Here is a 13,612-nt window from a genome sequence, read left to right on the forward strand (position 1 = left end):
CGAGGTCATGGAAGCAAGCAGAAGATGCATCCTGAGGCCTGATAGCTTCATGTATTAAATCTGTATCCTTGGACATCAAAAATCCCAAAAAATGGGGAGTGGCGGGTCACAGTCGTCCCTTGGGCAGACAATAATGGAAGAAGCTCAATCCTCCCACTCATCACACTCATAGATCACGCTTGCCGACACCTGCCTGGACGGAGGCCCGGAGGAGACTTTGGCTCAAGACTTGCCTTCGCATTTAGTGAGCTGGTTTATCTGAAGTGCGCTGACAGCTTCGGGATGGAAAGAAATGGACAGTACCCACTGACTTCAAGGCTCTTTCTCTCCCTCTGGCAAACCAGGCAGACAGATTCTAAGTGCCAATTACAGTCAGTTCTAAACCCAGCAGTCACGGTATCATTTGTGTCTCCAGCAATATTCAAGTGCCTGTTCTACAAGAAGTAATACGTTTACCCAATAGAGCTCCACGTAAGAAGGAAGAGCAACGAAAGCTTTTAAACTCTGCCCTAGTCACGCTCCCAAAAAGGACATATTAGAAAAGATGGGTAAACAGGAGATCTCAGACACTCTAGAATTTTTTTTTTTTTAAATAAAATTAAGGTTTCTTTGCTAATGGCAAGTTTACACAAGCATGCAGGTCAGTGGTCTCCAAGGTCAGCCATCCTGGAGTGACTGTCCCAGAATGAATTCACAACTCAGGAGTCTTGCTGACAAAGGAGCTCTCTGCTGTTTCTGCTGAATCTGCTTGAATTTGCTAAGCCATCCCACCATTTCCACTAAAATCTAGGACAGGTCTCAAGGCCAGAGTGTGGTTAAAAAGGGGAAAGTGGAAACATTTGTGCCTAAACCCCTATACCTTCCTAACCAGAGTTAGGAGACCCCTCCCCATCCCCAGTGTGGTAGAGAGGGCAGACTAATGATTAAGCTTTGGAGTCAGTTGGACCTGGATCCAACTGACCTGATCAGCTGTCAGTCCAAGTTCTGATATCATTATGACCTTGAGTACACTATATACTGTCATCTGTCAAACTGGAGCCTTGATGGCAACTATCTCCTAGGCCTCTAATGAGAATAAAATTAGATAAAATGCACTTGAGGAGATCAGACAGCCTTGTGATGTGCTGTACTTAGTCACTGTAGTGTCCGACTCTTTGCTACCCCATGGACTGTAGCCCACCAGACTCCTCTGTCCATGGGGATTCTCCAGACAAGAATACTGGAGTGGGTTGCCATGCCCTTCTCCAGGGTATCTTCCCAACCCAGGGATCGAACCCAGGTCTCCCACATTGCAGGAGGATTCTTTAAGTTTGAGCCACTAGGGAAGCCCACAAATATGGGGTGGGTAGCCTATCCCTTCTCCAGGTGATCTTCCCGACCCAGGAATTGAACCTTAGGCGCATAGTAAATGTTAAGTTAATAGCAGCTTATTCAATCAAATACAGTGGAACTGCTGCCCTCCCATCCCAGCCTGCTCCTCATTTTAGAATCCAAGACGGTGAAGGAGAGAATGTCAAAATCAATAGTTGATTGACAAGTAGGACAGATGTCCTTAGTTGGCTAGAGAATGAAACTCTATTGTTTCATTCATTGACAATACCTAACCAGCATTTACTGAGCATTGGATACCACGTTAGATCTATTCTAAGGGTACCAGTGATGCTGATATTATCACAGTGTCTTAGTCCATGTGAACTGCTGTAACAAAATTACCATAGACTGGGCGGCTTAAACAACAAGCAGGTGTTTCTCACAATTCTGGAGGCTGGGAAGTCCCAGATCAAGATGATTCAGCATCTGATGTGATCCTTCTGTCTGGTTCATAATGTCATCTTCTCCCATACATGGTGTGTGAGGTCAAGGGAGACCTCCGGGGTCTTGTTTATAAGTGCACTGTCCCATTCATGCAGCCTCTGCCCTCATGACCTGCTTGCTAATACAATCATGAGGGGTTTCAGCAGATGAATTTGGGGGCAGCAGAAGCATTCAGTCTGCAACACATAGCCATATTACAGGTAAAGAAGTAAGATTGGTTACGGAGTCCAAATACTGAAGTTGGAATCTGGACCCAGATCTTCAACTCCAAGGCTATATCTTTTCCTTGGTGAGCACATCTGATCTCCTGTTTTTAAATATTAATATGCTTATTTGTTCCAAACAGATATCTCCAGTTCAGACTTCTCTGAACTTTCAACTCACACGTCCAACTGTGGTTTTGATACTTCTCATGGGATATCTAATAATTATCTCAAATTTAATTAAGCTCCTGATAACTTTTCCACCTTCTCCTACCAACCGACTCCTCTCAGAGTCTTCATCAATCTTAATAAATAGTGAAATGCAGCAGAATATGCCACTGCAAAATATGACTGTAAGAATTAAAGACAAGTCCACCCCAAAATATGCTGCTTTGGAATAGAGATTATTTTGAGCTGGAGCCACTTGAAAAACAGCAAATGGAGGGAGAGGCTTTCGCTGAACTTCCCTTATCTGCCTAAAGACAAATCCTCCAAGAGAAACTCAGTTGTCAGAGATTCCTTCCTGAAAAGTTTCATTAGAGAAAATTGACTCCTATCACAGGAGAGGAGACCAGAAGTCCCCATCATGTCCAAACAGACTCAGTCAAAATCTACCATATCTCTCGTCTGTGCTTCTAAGGGCCACTTTATCTTTTCTAAAAATCATTCACCATCATCTAACAGACCAACAACCTTCTTCTTATTAAGTTGGCATTTAATCCTGAATTCCAAAGCTATTACTTTGAGTTATTCACTTTCCCTCTGTTTCTCCCACATATGCATGAGTACTCAGGTTAATAAACTTGTTTGTTTTTCTCTTGTTAATCTGTCTTTCATTACAGGGAGTCTCAACCTAGAATTCAGAAGTATAAAGGGAAGACTATTTTTCCTTCCTTACCATGGTAACTTCATCTTTATAGGCAAAACCTCAGGAGTCTTCTTTGGCTCCTCCCACACCCTATACCTAACATGTCAATGAATCCTGTCCCTCTCCTGAGAAACAGATACAGAATCTGACCACCATCTACCTACCCCATCGCCACCTCCCTGGTCCAAGCCACCACCATCCCTTCCCTGTATAACACTCCAGTTCCCGTACTGGCTTCAGGCTCCTACCCCTGTGACCCAGCGATGTATTTTCAACCCTGAAGTCAGAGATTTTGTTAAAATGTCAGGGTTGAAAACACATTTAGAAAAATACATTATATCACACCCTCTTCTGGTCAAAACTATCCAATAGCTTCCCATCTTATCCCATGACCTGCACAGGGACTTGCCACTCCATACTCTCCTATCTTCTTCCTAATCCTCCTCCCTCACTGGCTTCACCTCATTAAGGGTACTTTCCCCTCCCACTTCTTCACCCTTTGCATCTGCTGTTCTCTGTGTCTGGGATGCTCTTCCCCATCACCTTCAAAGCTAGCTCCCTCTCTTCTTTAAAGTCTTGATCCCAATCACTGGGCCTTCCTGGAGCACTCTATCTAAAATTGCAAAAACCTCCCCCACCCCATCCTTTTACCCTGCTCAGTTATCCTGAAGGGACACAGAATATGCCACTCCAAAATATGGCCACAAGAATTACTTGGGACTGATTATTTTTGAAAAAAAGCAGACACAACGGTACCCCACTCCCAGACCAGGAAGAGGAGAAGAATCCTTATCACCAGTGATGGCACCAAGATGAATCTGAGAAACAAACCTTACTGAATAAGCCTGTCTAAGGGAACTCTGCTCAATGTTATTTGGCAGCCTGGGTGGGAGGAGGGATTTGGGGGAGGATGGATACATGTATTTGTAGGCTGGGTCCCTTCAATGTTCACCTGAAGCTATCACAACATTGTTAATCAGCTATACTCCCAATACAAAATAAAAATTTAAAACTAAAAATAAGCCTGTATACTGTAAGCCTTCTACCATAAGATGCCCCCCCAGACTTCTTTTTTTTTGTTTTTAATTTAAATTTATTTATAAAAATATGGAACGCTTCATGAATTTGCATGTCATCTTTGCGCAGGGGCCATGCTAATCTTCTCTGTATCATTCCAATTTTCGTATATGTGCTGCCGAAGTGAGCACCACCCCCAGACTTCTTAAACTTCCACCTCCTCACAATTTATTGGCCCTAGAAGCCCCAAACCCCTTTCCTTTGTGTAGTCACTTCTCCATAATTTATCACCCTTTGTTAAAACAGTATGTAAGTCCAAATCTAACCCTTCTTTCAGTTTGTTTTACTGCTTTTCTGTAGAGTCCCTGTGCATGCAAAATGTTAAATATTAATAAAACTTGGATGCCTTTTCTCCTAATAACCTAACTTCCATCAGTTTAATTTCAAGACCCCACTTACTGAACCTAAAGGGAAATATTTTTCCTCCCCTAAAATCACTTCTAATGTTCCATATATTTTCCTTGTCTATCTTGTTTGTGGTATGTCTCCACACACTGTAAGTTCTAGAAAGGCAGAGATCATTGTCTTTTTTTTTTTTTTTGACTGTGCTGGGTCTCCATTGCTTTTGCTCAGTCTTTCTCTAGTCCTGGCAAGCAGTGGCTTCCAGGCACAGGCTCTAGGCAGGCAGGCTTCAGTAGTGTGGTGCATGGGCTCAGTAGTTGAGGCTCGTGGGCTTACTTGCTCCATGGCATGTGAAATCTTCCCAGACCAGGGATCAAACCTGTGTCCCCTGCATTAGCAGGTGGATTCCTAACCACTGTGCTACTAGGGAAGTCTGTCCCTCATTGCCTGTTTTGATCACTGCTGTGATCATTGCTTAGCACCTAGAAAATTGCTCAGCACACAATATACGTTTAATAACTATCAGTTGATGAATGAATAAATACATGAATGGAGTACTTTCCCTTACCAACTGTGCCTAGGAAGGCCGCTGTGTGAAAACTCTAGAATGCTGATGTGAAGAACTTTACGGTCATAAAAATATTATTAATCGTTGATGCAAGTAGCCAAGAAGGCAAAAGTATGGGAAATAATTCAGAGCACTGGCCTCAAAGCCAGAAGGGATATTTCTATCCTTGGTACCACGCCACTGGGCAGAGCCTCAAGCTTCTTAGGAAATGGGGGTAATTACTGTAAGAATCCACAAGTATAGAAAATATAGTCTCTAGAAATGAGACATTAAAGAAATAGATACTGAAGAAATTTTTAGGCCAAAATTCGGTCACTTAGCTGAACTTAAAGAATAAGGTGAGTAAATCACAATGATTCTTGGTCTAGGACAAAGAATTTGGGCCAAAGTGTCAGCCTACTACCAGGGAAATCCCCATAAACTGTCAAAGCTGGGGCTCTAGCCAGTAAGGGATTAACTCCAGGAGAGTGTTCCATGGGTGCTTTCCAACCACACCCACAGCTAGGCAGTGCCCTCCAAAAACCCAAAATGCCATCTTTATTCATGCCAATTTTTTGTATTTTTGAAAAAGGCTTTCACAATCCAGTTTCAAAAGGGGGAGAAAACCAGCATTAGGGAAGGAGTTTTCTCTCCCATTTGCTTCCTCCAGGACTGTAAATCCTGGATACCTGGCTGGACTCTGAGGCAGAGGCTGCAGGATTGTTCTGCTTCAAAGCAGAGTTAACTTCCGGTCATTGGCAAATCCCTCCAGTGTGTCTGTGTGTGTTAGTATCTCAATCATGACTGACTTTTGCAACCCCATGGACTGTAGACCACCAGACTCCTCTGTCCATGGAATTTTCCAGGCAAGAATACTGGAGTGGGTTGCCATTCCCTTCTCCAGGGGATGTTCTCAATCGAGAGATCGAACCCAGGTCTCCTGCACTGCAGGCAGATTCTTAACCATCTGAGCCACCAGGGAAGCCCAAGTCCCTCCCATAGCATCTACAAGAGTTCACATACATTGGTTCTTGGTATTGTCTTCTCAGATTCACATTCTTCCTTGTGTAGAAGAAATGATCTGCAACATGGAATTGTATGTATTTGCATTTTCCCTCCTTGGGACATTGTCTGGCATCCCACCCCATTTGCACTTCCTTGGTCATTTAGCTTTGTATTTAGTTTCTCTTGGGATTTCCCAGTGATGAAAAGGTGAGAGGAAGCACAGCCTCTCTCTTTCACATTTGTTTCTTCCTCTCATAGTAGTCTCATTCCAGTCAAACTGACCCAGGAAACCAGTTTAGCAAGATTGCTTTTCCCTTTGGCATTTCCTGGATGCCTTGTGGAGCTGAACTATTAATAGTAGTAGCCCAGTTTAGTGGCTGCAGGTAGACATTTACTGGATAAATGGAAGACACAGCATAACAGGTGAAAGTGTCTGGAGACTGCAAGATTCACTGGTGCTGTGCTGTGTGTGCTCAGTCATGTCCAACTCTTGGCGACTCCATGGACTGCAGCTTGCCAAGCTCCTCTGTCCATGAAATTTTCCAGGCAAGAATACTGGAGTGGTTTGCCATTTCCTTCTCCAGGGGATCTGCCCAACCCTGGGATGGAACCTTCGTCTCTTGCATTGGCAGGCAGATTCTTTACCACTGAGACACCTCGGAAGACCAAAATTCATTGAATCACCCTCCAATTCTCCAGTACCTCTGCTACTCATCTGAATAGGGAGGGATGAAATAGGGAGGCTATTTCATCAGAATAGCCTCCCTCTGACTCAATATGAGGAGAGCCTATTTGCCAAGGTAAAGGTGACTAAATTCATCTCTTCATGACCAATACTTTGGTGGATCTGAACATTTTTACTCCTTCTCCCACTAAGTTAAAGCAGGAGGTTCTCATTAAATTTAATTGAGCTAAACTAAACCCAGTCAGTGGCTATTATTATCCAAACTATCCAGGAAAATGGCATCATTTTAATTTAGTAAAATGATCAGTTTTTCTGGTTTCTTCTGCTCACCGTTTTACTTAACTGCTTCAGAATTACAGCTATTAGGAAAAGACTTTCTTTTTGGTTGCATTTTCCTATTTCTTGGGGCTTTTGCCAGTCATCACTGCTAGATAGTTGAATATTTCAATATTTCGTTAAAAATTTAATCTTAGCCTGCTTGAGAGATGATTTTCTTGTATCCTAGTAGTTAAAGAGACCCAGTCTGAAATGTTTTAATAGTACCAACATTAGTTTTGTCAATCTTATTGTTAAAATTATCAACATCAACCTTCTTTTTAAATATCCCCAGCATATAGTGTGTGGGTGCTCAGTCGCTTGGTCATTTCCGACTCTGCAACCCCATGGACTGTGGCCCACCAGGCTCCTTTGTCCACGGGATTTTTCAGGCAAGAATGCTGGAGTGGGTTGCCGTTTCTCCTATATGGGATGCTCCCAACCCAGGAATCAAACCCATGTCTCCAATGTCTCCTGCCTTGGCAGGCATATTCTTTACCACTGAGCCACCTGGGAAGCCTCCAGCATATAAAGAGACTTTTAATTGAGTGAGCTCACGTTCCTGATGGTTACTGACAGGAAACTAGAATCTAGAAGAACCATGAAGATAAATTCCGGCATTCTATTTAAGGAACAGAGAAGTGGGGACAGGGTTTCAGAAGGATAACACCAGGAATGGCTTGGGTCATCAGTGGAATTGAAGAGACTGACCTTTTTTTTACAGTAGTGTGCCTGATATCCGGAGAAGGCAATGGCACCCCACTCCAGTACTCTTGCCTGGAAAATCCCATGGACAGAGGAGCCTGGTAGGCTGCAGTCCATGGGGTCACTAAGAGTCGGACATGACTGAGCGACTTCACTTTCACTTTTCACTCTCATGCATTGGAGAAGGAAATGGCAACCTACTCCAGTGTTCTTGCCTGGAGAATCCCAGGGACAGGGGAGCCTGGTGGGCTGCCATCTATGGGGTCGCACAGAGTTGGACATGACTGAAGCGACTTAGCAGCAGCAGCAGCAGTGCCTGATATCAGGAAACTCCAGGGAGTTCTCTCAGAGCCAGAATCAGCACCATCATGGGAGACAGACGCCATTTCCTGCTTGAACTCCCCCTGCCACAAAGTGATTGCTGGTCAAGGAGACTTGAATAAGCAGCAGCTGTTCCTAAGATGCTGTGTGTCTGTTTGTCTTGTGTCCAAAAGAGGAAGCTCTGCCTCCAGTGAACATGGAAGCTGAAGTAGTAGAAAGGCTAGAACTGACACCTGGGAACACTCAAGACATTCTTCCAAATATTTCAGTGACAACCTCCAGAGGGCTTGTTTTCTACAAGCTTAATGGTAACTTGACTGTAGTAATTCCTAGGTGTTTGCATAGATTAACCCAGGCAACATTTTATCTTTTTGAATAAAAACTTCCTCAGTCAAGTCAATTTTTAAAACATTTGAATCTGCTTCTGCCAAACCAAAAAAGAGAAAATATACTGAAGCAGTTCTCAAGGAAACTGCTGCTGCTACTGCTAAGTCACTTCAGTCGTGTCCGACTCTGTGCGATCGCATAGATGGCAGCCCACCAGGCTCCCCTGTCCCTGGGATTCTCCTGGCAAGAATACTGGAGTGGGTTGCCATTTCCTTCTCCAATGCATGAAAGTGAAAAGTGAAAGTGAAGTCGCTCAGTCGTGTCTGACTCTTCGAAACCCCATGAACTACAGCCTACCAGGTTCCTCCGTCCATGGGATTTTCCAGGCAAGAGTACTGGAGTGGGGTGCCATTCTAAGAGAAAACAACTGAGTTAAAATTCCCCTGAAGCAAATAACCTACACGAAGCTTTCCTATCTTTGTTTGCTTGTTCGTGCATGCATGCTCAGTCGCTTCAGTCGTGTCCCACTCTTTGAGACCCTATGGACTATGATCACAAAATGATAATAGAAGGGGCTGCTATGAGAATGACTGTAGCTGGCTCTCTTGAGACAGACAGCCTAGTCACATATCAGCTCTATTTGAAAATCTAAACGATGCCTGCCCCAACAGTGTCTGGCATCTAATTTTTTTGGGGGGGCAGGGTGGCGGGGGCGCACTGCATGGCCTGTGGGATCTTAGTTTTCTGATTGAACCCGGGTGCTCAGCTGTGAAAGTGTGGAGTCCTAATGACTGGACTGCCAGGGAATTCCCTTGGCATCTAATGCTTAAGCTGTCCCTCCACCATTATCCTTATGTTTTTGTTTTGATTTCATCCATATTCATTCGGTGCCAAGTCAAACTCCATAGTGTTCTGCAAAAGTCTGTGACAAGGTCCCATCAGACAGAAGGCAAAATCAAGGAATCTAACATTTATAGAGCCATTGACTATGAGCCAAGTTCTGCCAGACTCTGCTTAAAGTGTTTTGCCTGTGTTACTGTGGTTACTCTTCCTTATGACCCAAGGAGGGACACACTGATCATTCTTACCCATTTTATGGATGAGCAAAGTGAGACAAATGGAGGTTAAGCCCAAACACTCAGGATACAAATGTCAGAGTCACACAAGCAGCCTCTGAGCCACCTTGTGACACTGCCTCTCACTTGGGGAGCATGCCTGCTGCTGCTGCTGCTAAGTCGCTTCAGTCGTGTCCGACTCTGTGCGACTGCATAGATGGCAGCCCACCAGGCTCCCCCATCCCTGGGATTCTCCAGGCAAGAGTACTGGAGTGAGTTGCCATTTCCTTCTCCAATGCATGAAAGTGAAAAGTGAAAAGTGAAAGTGAAGTCACTCAGTCATGTCTGACTCTTCACGACCCCATGGACTGCAGCCTACCAGGCTCCTCCGTCCATGGGATTTTCCAGGCAAGAGTACTGGAGTGGGGTGCCATCTCCTTCTCCAGGGAGCATGCCTAGAAAAGCTCAATTGGAAAGAAAATATCTTCATATTTAATTTGCAAACTTTTCAGATAGTCTATGTATTCAATCTTCAATTTATGAAAATTTATTAAATCATTCTCTGGGTTTCCCCAGTGAGTAATTTCTCATTCCACTTCACCTAAAGATTTTTCTTTTGGGGAAAAAAATAGTGTATTAATTTACATTAGTTGTCTATCCTAGTTAAACACATCATTCATGACCCAGCAATCCCATTACTGGGCATATACCCTGAGAAAAGCATAATTCAAAAAGATGCATGTACCCCAGTGTTCACTGCAGCACTATTTACAATAACCAGGACATGGCAGCAACCTAAACATCCATCAATGGATGAATGGATAAAGAAGACGTGGTGCATACTGTCAATGGATTATTACTCACCCATAAGAAGGAACGAAATTGGATCATTTGCAGTGATGTGGATGAACCCAGAGTTGGTCATGCAGAGTGAAGTAAGTCAGAAAGAGGAAAACAAATGTCATATATAAATGCATATATATATATGGAATCTAGAAAAATGCTGCTGATGAACCTATTTGCAGGGCAGGAATAGAGACGCAGACATAGAGAATGGACCTGTGGAGGTGGGGTGGGAAAGGGGAGGCTGGGACGAATTGGGAGAGTAGGATTGATATACATCCACTACCCCATGTAAAATGGGTAGCTAGCGGGAAGCTGCTGGATAACAGGGAGCTCAGCTTAGGGCTCTGTGATGACCTAGAGGGGTGGGATGGGGGGAAGTGGGAGGGAGGCTCAAGAAAAAGGGTATATGCACACACATGTGCGCGCACACACACACACACATTGGAGCAGAAACTGACAACCCACTCCAGCATTCTTGCCTGGAGAATTTCATGGACAGAGGAGCCTGGAGGGCTACAGTCCATGGGGTCACAAAGAGTCGGACACAACTAAGCCACTAACACACACACACACACACACACATATACAGCTGATTCACTTTGCCATTCATCGGACACTAACACAACATTGTAGAGCAATTACACTCTGATTTTTAAACAAATAAATAAATAATAGACTAAAAAGGCACCATTCATCTCTGCACTTTACCTTACAAGCTCGGGTGTCAGAGTATAAAACATCTATTCCATCCAAAAGTAGAAATCATTCATTCAGAGTTTATGAAATTCCAGAAATTGAAAGTTAATCAACATAAATTGCAGAACTCCCTGATGTGTTTAAGGAAAAAATATAAATTGTTTCCAGAGAAATAGTCAACTATGTAATACACATAACATTACATAGTGAAGCTTGGATCAACATCACATAGATATTCTGGGAAAAGACATGAATAATTTTATTATCATTCACTTTATCTTCAGAGGAAAAACTGGATGGTATCAGCAAAATAGTGTAACTTTTTGCTTCCTGACGGTAATTCTGAGAGCAGTGTTATTGTCAAATATCAAATGGTGGCAGTTTTTTATGTCGTAGAATAAAAGCCAGCACTTTCTACATGGAAGCGTCTTCGATGGATAAGTGCTGTTTCACACAAATGTATGAAGTTTAATGTTCACATGTCCACAGGCCAGTACCCACTAAACATGAAACAGAATTCTCATCTCTGGCATTTAGATCTGATAAACGGTGTGAGGCTTTCCCACACCATCAGAGCCGACTCGTTTCCAGCAGTATTGTTGTACAAGTCTCCACAAGAATGCAAAAGCTTTGAAACAAAACTTGGCATCCATATCCATAAGTGAACCTGCATTGTGAGGTCATGCTATTGTAACAAAGATGTTTACTTCAGCAAGTAGGAATCTGTATTCTGCATTGTTCTTCGAGTATCAACAAAGGATATAATGAGAATTTTAATAATTTTATTGAATCATTCAAATCAACTAAGTTATTTAGACCTATCCAGGAATTTGTAAGCTCCTTGTGGGCAAGAACCATTTTTGCCCTGCCATTTATTTATCTTTGTATCCTTCGTGGGATTAGCCATACACACTTACTAAAAATGAATGCACGCATGCACCCATAACGTATATATACAAGTATTTATAGTTGAAGGCAATGGCACCCCACTCCAGTACTCTTGTCTGGAAAATCCCATGGACGGAAGAGCCTGGTAGGCTGCAGTCCATGGGGTCGCTAGGAGTCGGACATGACTGAGTGACTTCACTTTCACTTTTCACTTTCATGCCTTGGAGAAGGAAATGGCAACCCACTCCAGTGTTCTTGCCTGGAGAATCCCAGGGACGGGGGAGCCTGGTGGGCTGCATCTATGGGGTCGCACAGAGTCGGACATGACTGAAGCGACTTAGCAGCAGCATAATTGAAGCAATCAGAATGTACTTTAAATAAATCCCTTTACCAATAATGGAATGGGAAGGAGAGCTCAAATGGAGGAGACAGCACTTCCAAGATCATGGTACCACTCCAGGGAAGTCCTATAGGAGCCACTCATTAGGAAAATAGTCCTGGATTTGAACAAAACACTTCAGATCCAGAGTCACTCTGCTATCCTGCCTTAGCTTGGGCAGCATGCCTAGAAGATTACAATTAAGGAGACAAACTCCTGTTTAATTTTCAGATATGCCACATATTCAACGTTGAGCTTGGATGGAAGTGTATTAAGCTCCATGTTCTTCTATGTGTCTCATTGAGTAATCTATCATCCTACTTCACCAAAAGGTTTTCTGTTTAGAAAAATAAACAAAACGCAGTGATTTACTACATTAGTAGCCTATCCCACTTAAACTGTCCTAGGGAAATACAGTTGACCTTGAACAACCAATGGGTTAAGGGTGAAGACCATCTATGGCGTCCAGTATGCGAGTATAGTTGACCCTCTGTATCCAGTTCCTCTTTATCAGTTGCTCCTCCATATCTGGGGTTCTGCATGTGAGGATTCAACCAACCGTGGATTGTGCAGTACTGCTGTATTTATTATTGGGAAATATCCACATGTAAGAGGACTCACGCAGTTCAAACCTGTGTTGTTCAAGGCTCAACTGTATTTAGAAGGTAGAACGGATGGAATAAGGGCTTGATTGGAGGAGGGATTTTAAAAAGAAAGAGAGAGAGAAAATGACAACACTATCTTTTCTATCTTGAGAAACTGGGTAGATGATGGTGCCATTTACCAAGACAGGGAAGTCTAGAGGAGATCCTTCCCATACTGGTTGTTTATAACAGGCCACTTTCACTCCCCTATGAGGTTTGCCATGAGTGTTATGGTCAACTCTTCAATTGATGCCATTGGTGTTATATTTGATTACTGCTGTTATTTAGCTCCAGTATTTCTGAAATACTGAAAAGATTGAAGGCAGGAGGAGAAGGTGATGACAGAGGATGACATAGTTGAATGGTATTGCCGACTCAATGGACATAAGTTTGACCAAATTCTGGGAGATGAAGGACAAGGAAGCCTGGCATGCTGCAGTTCGTGGGGTTGCAAAGAGTTGGACAGGACTGAGCGACTGAACAACAACAACAGTATTTCTGAAATGCTCCAAACAGTCCTGATAAAGCCAAAAAGCAGAGTGTTCTACATGGAGAATTGAGATATGCCCCAACAGCTCAGACTATCTCTCGTCTGTTTACTTTCTTATCACTGTTAATTGAAATTATGCATGATCTGCCATGCTAAAGTCTGGTGCTTCTTCAAAACTGTTAAGTTTTAATTCTAACAGATTTGAATTTGAAATGATAAACTACCTTTTCTCTATAAATGCATCCTTAATTTGAGTGTTCCAAGAATTTAGCTTTTGCATGAAGTTGCAGAGTTGGCTAACTAATGAGCTAAGGGTTCAGATGAAGCAGCTTCCTGATTTTCAACAAAGCTTATCTATCTGTTAACACATTCTTCCCAAGAATTCCTCTGGTTGCAGAGATGCC

The 13,612-nt window shown here is 43.1% G+C and overlaps 1 non-coding gene across 1 annotated transcript; it reads right to left on the reverse strand.

Moving 5' to 3' along the window:
- Positions 1-3,987: 3,987 nt before the first annotated feature.
- On the reverse strand, positions 3,988-4,094 carry LOC112443053 (U6 spliceosomal RNA). Its single transcript, XR_003031328.1, has one exon. It is a non-coding gene; the product is annotated as a U6 spliceosomal RNA (small nuclear RNA).
- Between the last annotated feature and the right edge of the window lie 9,518 nt (positions 4,095-13,612).

This window comes from Bos taurus, chromosome 20 (assembly GCF_002263795.3).
Source record: "Bos taurus isolate L1 Dominette 01449 registration number 42190680 breed Hereford chromosome 20, ARS-UCD2.0, whole genome shotgun sequence".
NCBI lineage: Eukaryota > Metazoa > Chordata > Mammalia > Artiodactyla > Bovidae > Bos > Bos taurus.